Consider the following 7,500-nt stretch of genomic DNA (forward strand, 5'->3'; position numbering starts at 1 on the left):
CTTTACACTTCTATATTCTCCTTGTAAAGCCAGGGCGGAACATTTAGGATTCTGGTAGAAAGTAACACCTCTGAGTGAGTTTGACAAATTCACCCTTCCAGGATCCCCGTTGGTCTGATAGGCTGAGACCGATATTGGGAGTGAGCTCTGATAAAAGTGTTGTATGGAGATTGAGTCATAAAAGAGATGTATCCCTGTGGAGTGTCTCTCCGTTTGTACGCAAGCTTCCGTCACACAGTTGGCCCATCCCCCAACAGTAGACAAACATGTAACAGCTGAGAACAAACGAGAGGTAAAAACCACAGGAAATGTAGTTGTATTCATGACTCTCTGGTGCCACCCATCAAAGAGAAGCACCGTGTCCACACGGCACACGTGTGGGGCTCTGCTGCAGTAAAACGCACGACACAACATCTTTGATTTAGACATTTTAATTTGAATGATAACCTTCTCTGAGGAGAGGATGCTACTGAGAAGAGAACCAAACAGAACAGAACCGGAGCTTGAGCTAGACTGAAAGAGAGGAGGAAGTGAGAAAAGACTGGGCTTAGCTTGGCAACTCTAACTCCTAACTGTTCCCTAGAGTCCTGTGCAGGTCCAGCCTAAAGACGCACATTGATATACACGAGGCCAAAGCAAGCGTTTCGTATTCATACAGTAGACTCTCTTAGTAAATGAATACGAATCTGCTCATTGTTCATTTGCCTTTTATGCTTCCGTGAACCTCTAAATGGTCCGTGGGGAGGCACCACACACGACACGCCACAGTGGCTGGAGCATATCGTGGTGGAGTGTTGTCTCTCCCGCTGCCATATCGCCATGGGGACACTGAGTGATCGAACCAATTAAATGACAGGAATTGTACTTATCTCTGTAGTGGGGATGTGTACTGGTGTGGGGGGGCAGGTAGCCTAGTGGTTAGAGTGTAGAGGCGGCAGGTAGCCTAGTGGTTAGAGTGTAGAGGCGGCAGGGTAGCCTAGTGGTTAGAGTGCCTAGTGGTTAGAGTGGTGGCAGGTAGCCTAGTGGTTAGAGTGTAGAGGGGGCAGGTAGCCTAGTGGTTAGAGTGTAGGGGTGGCAGGTAGCCTAGTGGTTAGAGTGTAGGGGTGGCAGGTAGCCTAGTGGTTAGAGTGTAGGGGTGGCAGGTAGCCTAGTGGTTAGAGTGTAGGGGTGGCAGGTAGCCTAGTGGTTAGAGTGTAGGGGTGGTAGGGTAGCCTAGTGGTTAGAGTGTAGGGGTGGTAGGGTAGCCTAGTGGTTAGAGTGTAGGGGTGGCAGGTAGCCTCGTGGTTAGAGTGTAGAGGAGGCAGGTAGCCTAGTGGTTAGAGTGTAGGGGTGGTAGGGTAGCCTAGTGGTTAGAGTGTAGGGGTGGCAGGTAGCCTAGTGGTTAGAGTGTAGGGGTGGCAGGTAGCCTAGTGGTTAGAGTGTAGGGGTGGTAGGGTAGCCTAGTAGTTAGAGTGTAGGGGTGGTAGGGTAGCCTAGTGGTTAGAGTGTAGGGGTGGCAGGTAGCCTAGTGGTTAGAGTGTAGGGGTGGCAGGTAGCCTAGTGGTTAGAGTGTAGGGGTGGTAGGGTAGCCTAGTGGTTAGAGTGTAGGGGTGGCAGGTAGCCTAGTGGTTAGAGTGTAGGGGTGGTAGGGTAGCCTAGTGGTTAGAGTGTAGGGGTGGCAGGTAGCCTAGTGGTTAGAGTGTAGGGGCGGCAGGTAGCCTAGTGGTTAGAGTAGTGGTAGAGTGTAGGGGTGGCAGGTAGCCTAGTGGTTAGAGTGTAGGGGGGCAGGTAGCCTAGTGGTTAGAGTGTAGGCAGGGGGCAGGTAGCCTAGTGGTTAGAGTGTAGAGGGGGCAGGTAGCCTAGTGGTTAGAGTGTAGGGGGCAGGTAGCCTAGTGGTTAGAGGTAGCCAGGTAGCCTAGTGGTTAGAGTGTAGGGGTGGCAGGTAGCCTAGTGGTTAGAGTGTAGGGGTGGCAGGTAGCCTAGTGGTTAGAGTGTAAGAGCGGCAGGTAGCCTAGTGGTTAGAGTGTAGGAGCGGCAGGTAGCCTAGTGGTTAGAGTGTAGGAGCGGCAGGTAGCCTAGTGGTTAGAGCGTTGGACTAGTAACCGAAAGGTTGCAAGATCGAATCCCCGAGCTGACAAGGTACAAATCTGTCATTTTGCCCCTGAACAGGCAGTTAACCCACTGTTCCTAGGCCGTCATTGAAAATAAGAATTTGTTCTTAGCTGACTTGCCTAGTTAAATAAAGGTAAAATTAAAATAAAATTAGGGAGGCTATCATGTGTGGCAGGGGCTGTGGAGGGAGGACGAAGGGGTGTGAGGACATGTGGGATGCTAAGAAGTTGTAGTTTACTGAATCATTTACATCATGTGTTAAACAGTCACACCACAGAGGCATTCTGAATTATCTGTGCAGTGCATTTTCTTTATATTTCTTAGCTAATTGTCTCTCTGCTAATGGATGTTTACAGATAAACAATGGGAATAAGAATTCCTGAATCTCAACAGATGCATGTATTACTTGCCGCCAGGAGCTGCCTACACAGTATAGTGCCCGAGATCATTCTTCCATCAAATACTAGTCGTTCTGTGTTAAACTCTATTTTAACAGACTATTATATTAGCTATAGAAAGGCCAGCAGGTTCAGCCTTCAGTAAAACTTTAATGACTGTTAATTATTTAGATGTGTCTCATTATGAACGGTAGGGAGGTAAGAGGTGACGAGGGAAGGAGTCTGCCTGATCAAAACTGGAAAGAACGGAGGTGTTAATGAGAAGGATAAAGAGAGGAGGGAGAAGGAGAGGGATGAAGAGAGGAGGGAGAAGGAGAGGAGGGGGAAGGAGAGGGATATTAGAGGAGGGAGAAGGAGAGGGATAAAGAGAGGAGGGAGAAGGAGAGGAGGGGGAAGGAGAGGGATATTAGAGGAGGAGAAGGAGGGGAGGGGGAAGGAGAGGGATATTAGAGGAGGGAGGAGAGGGATAAAGAGAGGAGGGAGAATGAGAGGGATAAAGAGAGGAGGGAGAAGGAGAGGAGGGGGAAGGAGAGGGATATTAGAGGAGAGAGAAGGAGAGGGATAAAGAGAGGAGGGAGAAGGAGAGGAGGGGGAAGGAGAGGGATATTAGAGGAGGGAGAAGGAGAGGGATATTAGAGGAGGGAGAAGGAGAGGGATAAAGAGAGGAGGGAGAAGGAGAGGGATAAAGAGAGGAGGGGGAAGGAGAGGAGGGAGAAGGAGAGGGATAAAGAGAGGAGGGGGAAGGAGAGGAGGGAGAAGGAGAGGGATAAAGAGAGGAGGGGGAAGGAGAGGAGGGAGAAGGAGAGGGATAAAGAGAGGAGGGGGAAGGAGAGGAGGGAGAAGGAGAGGGATAAAGAGAGGAGGGGGAAGGAGAGGAGGGAGAAGGAGAGGGATAAAGAGAGGAGGGAGAAGGAGAGGGATAAAGAGAGGAGGGAGAAGGAGAGGGATAAAGAGAGGAGGGAGAAGGGGAGGGATAAAGAGAGGAGGGGGAAGGAGAGGGATAAAGAGAGGAGGGAGAAGGAGAGGGATAAAGAGAGGAGGGAGAAGAGGGATAAAAGAGGAGGGAGAAGGAGAGGAGGGGGAAGGAGAGGGATATTAGAGGAGGGGGAAGGAGAGGAGGAGGAAGGAGAGGGATATTAGAGGACGGGGAAGGAGAGGGATAAAGAGAGGAGGGAGAAGGAGAGGAGGGGGAAGGAGAGGGATTAGAGGAGGAGAAGGAGGGGAGGGGGAAGGAGAGGGATATTAGAGGAGGGAGGAGAGGGATAAAGAGAGGAGGGAGAATGAGAGGGATAAAGAGAGGAGGGAGAAGGAGAGGAGGGGGAAGGAGAGGGATATTAGAGGAGGGAGAAGGAGAGGGATAAAGAGAGGAGGGAGAAGGAGAGGAGGGGGAAGGAGAGGGATATTAGAGGAGGGAGAAGGAGAGGGATATTAGAGGAGGGAGAAGGAGAGGGATAAAGAGAGGAGGGAGAAGGAGAGGGATAAAGAGAGGAGGGGGAAGGAGAGGAGGGAGAAGGAGAGGGATAAAGAGAGTAGGGGGAAGGAGAGGAGGGAGAAGGAGAGGGATATTAGAGGAGGGAGAAGGAGAGGGATAAAGAGAGGAGGGAGAAGGAGAGGGATAAAGAGAGGAGGGGGAAGGAGAGGAGGGAGAAGGAGAAGGAGAGGGATAAAGAGAGGAGGGAGAAGGAGAGGGATAAAGAGAGGAGGGGGAAGGAGAGGAGGAGAAGGAGAGGGATAAAGAGAGGAGGGGGAAGGAGAGGAGGGAGAAGGAGAGGGATAAAGAGAGGAGGGAGAAGGAGAGGGATAAAGAGAGGAGGGAGAAGGAGAGGGATAAAGAGAGGAGGGGGAAGGAGAGGGATAAAGAGAGGAGGGAGAAGGAGAGGGATAAAGAGAGGAGGGAGAAGGAGAGGGATAAAGAGAGGAGGGAGAAGGAGAGGAGGGGAAGGAGAGGGATATTAGAGGAGGGGAAGGAGAGGGATATTAGAGGACGGGGAAGGAGAGGGATAAAGAGAGGAGGGGGAAGGAGAGGGATAAAGAGAGGAGGGAGAAGGAGAGGGATAAAGAGAGGAGGGAGAAGGAGAGGAGGGGGAAGGAGAGAGGTATTAGAGGAGGGAGAAGGAGAGGGATAAAAAGAGGAGGGAGAATGAGAGGAGGGGGAAGGAGAGGGATATTAGAGGAGGGGGAAGGAGAGGGATAAAGAGAGGAGGGGAAGGAGAGGGATAAAGAGAGGAGGGAGAAGGAGAGGGATAAAGAGAGGAGGGAGAAGGAGAGGAGGGGGAAGGAGAGGGATATTAGAGGAGGGAGAAGGAGAGGGATAAAGAGAGGAGGGGGAAGGAGAGGGATAAAGAGAGGAGGGGGAAGGAGAGGGATATTAGAGGAGGGAGAAGGAGATGGATGAAGAGAGGAGGGAGAAGGAGAGGGATAAAGAGAGGAGGAAGAAGGATAGGGATATTAGAGGAGGGGGAAGGAGAGGAGGGAGAAGGAGAGGGATAAAGAGAGGAGGGAGAAGGAGAGGAGGGGGAAGGAGAGGGATATTAGAGGAGGGAGAATGAGAGGGATAAAGAGAGGGGGGAAGGAGAGGGATAAAGAGAGGAGGGGGAAGGAGAGGGATAAAGAGAGGAAGGAGAAGGAGAGGAGGGAGAAGGAGAGGGATAAAGAGAGGAGGAAGAAGGATAGGGATATTAGAGGGGGGAAGGAGAGGGATAAAGAGAGGAGGGGGAAGGAGAGGGATAAAGAGAGGAGGGGGAAGGAGAGGGATAAAGAGAGTAGGGGGAAGGAGAGGAGGGAGAAGGAGAGGGATAAAGAGAGGAGGGAGAAGGAGAGGGATAAAGAGAGGAGGGGGAAGGAGAGGGATAAAGAGAGGAGGGAGAAGGAGAGGGATAAAGAGAGGAGGGAGAAGGAGAGGAGGGGGAAGGAGAGGGATATTAGAGGAGGGGGAGGAGAGGGATATTAGAGGAGGGAGAAGGAGAGGGATATTAGAGGAGGGAGAAGCAGAGGGATATTAGAGGAGGGGGAAGGAGAGGGATAAAGAGACGAGGGAGAAGGAGAGGGATAAAGAGAGGAGGGAGAAGGAGAGGGATATTAGAGGAGGGAGAAGGAGAGGGATATTAGAGGAGGGGGAAGGAGAGGGATATTAGAGGAGGGGGAAGGAGAGGGATAAAGAGAGGAGGGAGAAGGAGAGGGATATTAGAGGAGGGGGAAGGAGAGGGATATTAGAGGAGGGGGGAGGAGAGGGATAAAGAGAGGAGGGGGAAGGAGAGGGATATTAGAGGAGGGGGAAGGAGAGGGATATTAGAGGAGGGAGAAGGAGAGGGATATTAGAGGAGGGAGAAGGAGAGGAGGGAGAAGGAGAGGGATAAAGAGAGGAGGGAGAAGGAGAGGGATAAAGAGAGGAGGGAGAAGGAGAGGGATAAAGAGAGGAGGGAGAAGGAGAGAGATAACAAGAGGAGGGAGAGGGATATTAGAGGAGGGAGAAGGAGAGGGATATTAGAGGAGGGGGAAGGAGAGGGATATTAGAGGAGGGAGAAGGTGAGGGATATTAGAGGAGGGAGAGGGATATTAGAGGAGGGGGAAGGAGAGGGATATTAGAGGAGGGGGAAGGAGAGGGATATTAGAGGAGGGGGAAGGAGAGGGATATTAGAGGAGGGAGAGGGATATTAGAGGAGGGGAAGGAGAGGGATATTAGAGGAGGGGGAAGGAGAGGGATATTAGAGGAGGGAGAGGGATATTAGAGGAGGGGGAAGGAGAGGGATATTAGAGGAGGGGGAAGGAGAGGGATATTAGAGGAGGGAGAGGGATATTAGAGGAGGGGAAGGAGAGGGATATTAGAGGAGGGGGAGGAGAGGGATATTAGAGGAGGGGGAAGGAGAGGGATAAAGAGAGGAGGGAGAAGGAGAGGGATATTAGAGGAGGGAGAAGGAGAGAGATAACAAGAGGAAGGTGAGGGATATTAGAGGATGGGGAAGGAGAGGGATATTGGAGGAGGGGGAAGGAGATGGATATTAGAGGAGGGGGAAGGAGAGGGATATTAGAGGAGGGAGAAGGAGAGGGATATTAGAGGAGGGAGAAGGAGAGGGATATTAGAGGAGGGAGAAGGAGAGGGATATTAGAGGAGGGAGAGGGATATTAGAGGAGGGGGAAGGAGAGGGATGTTAGAGGAGGGGGAAGGAGAGGGATATTAGAGGAGGGAGAGGGATATTAGAGGGGAAGGAGAGGGATATTAGAGGAGGGGGAGGAGAGGGATATTAGAGGAGGGGGAAGGAGAGGGATAAAGAGAGGAGGGAGAAGGAGAGGGATATTAGAGGAGGGAGAAGGAGAGAGATAACAAGAGGAAGGTGAGGGATATTAGAGGATGGGGAAGGAGAGGGATATTGGAGGAGGGGGAAGGAGATGGATATTAGAGGAGGGGGAAGGAGAGGGATATTAGAGGAGGGAGAAGGAGAGGGATATTAGAGGAGGGAGAGGGATATTAGAGGAGGGGGAAGGAGAGGGATATTAGAGGAGGGGGAAGGAGAGGGATATTAGAGGAGGGAGAGGGATATTAGAGGAGGGGGGAGGAGAGGGATATTAGAGGAGGGGGAAGGAGAGGGATAAAGAGAGGAGGGAGAAGGAGAGGGATATTAGAGGAGGGAGAAGGAGAGGGATATTAGAGGAGGGGGAAGGAGAGGGATATTAGAGGAGGGGGAAGGAGAGGGAACAATCACATCCTTCTCTATTTGTATATAATATTTAATCATTAATATATATTAATATATATTTGGTTATAATTATATATTAATATATATTTGGTCCTAATAATGATATATTAATATATATTTTGATTTAATAATCATATATTAATATATATTTGGATTTAATAATTATATACTAATATATATGTGGTTTTAGTAATATACTAATATATATTTGGTTATAATAATATATTCATATGTATTTGGATTTTATAATAATATATTCATATTTATTTGGTTATAATAATATATTCATATATACAGGATTTAGTTCTAATAATAAC

At 50.1% G+C, this 7,500-nt stretch overlaps 1 pseudogene; it reads left to right on the forward strand.

Annotated features, from left to right (window-relative positions):
* LOC118371115 (teneurin-2-like) overlaps positions 1–7,500 on the forward strand; it is a 474,921-nt pseudogene that overhangs the window by 394,079 nt on the left and 73,342 nt on the right.

This window comes from Oncorhynchus keta, chromosome 11, assembly GCF_023373465.1.
Source record: "Oncorhynchus keta strain PuntledgeMale-10-30-2019 chromosome 11, Oket_V2, whole genome shotgun sequence".
Classification (NCBI taxonomy): Eukaryota; Metazoa; Chordata; class Actinopteri; order Salmoniformes; family Salmonidae; genus Oncorhynchus; species Oncorhynchus keta.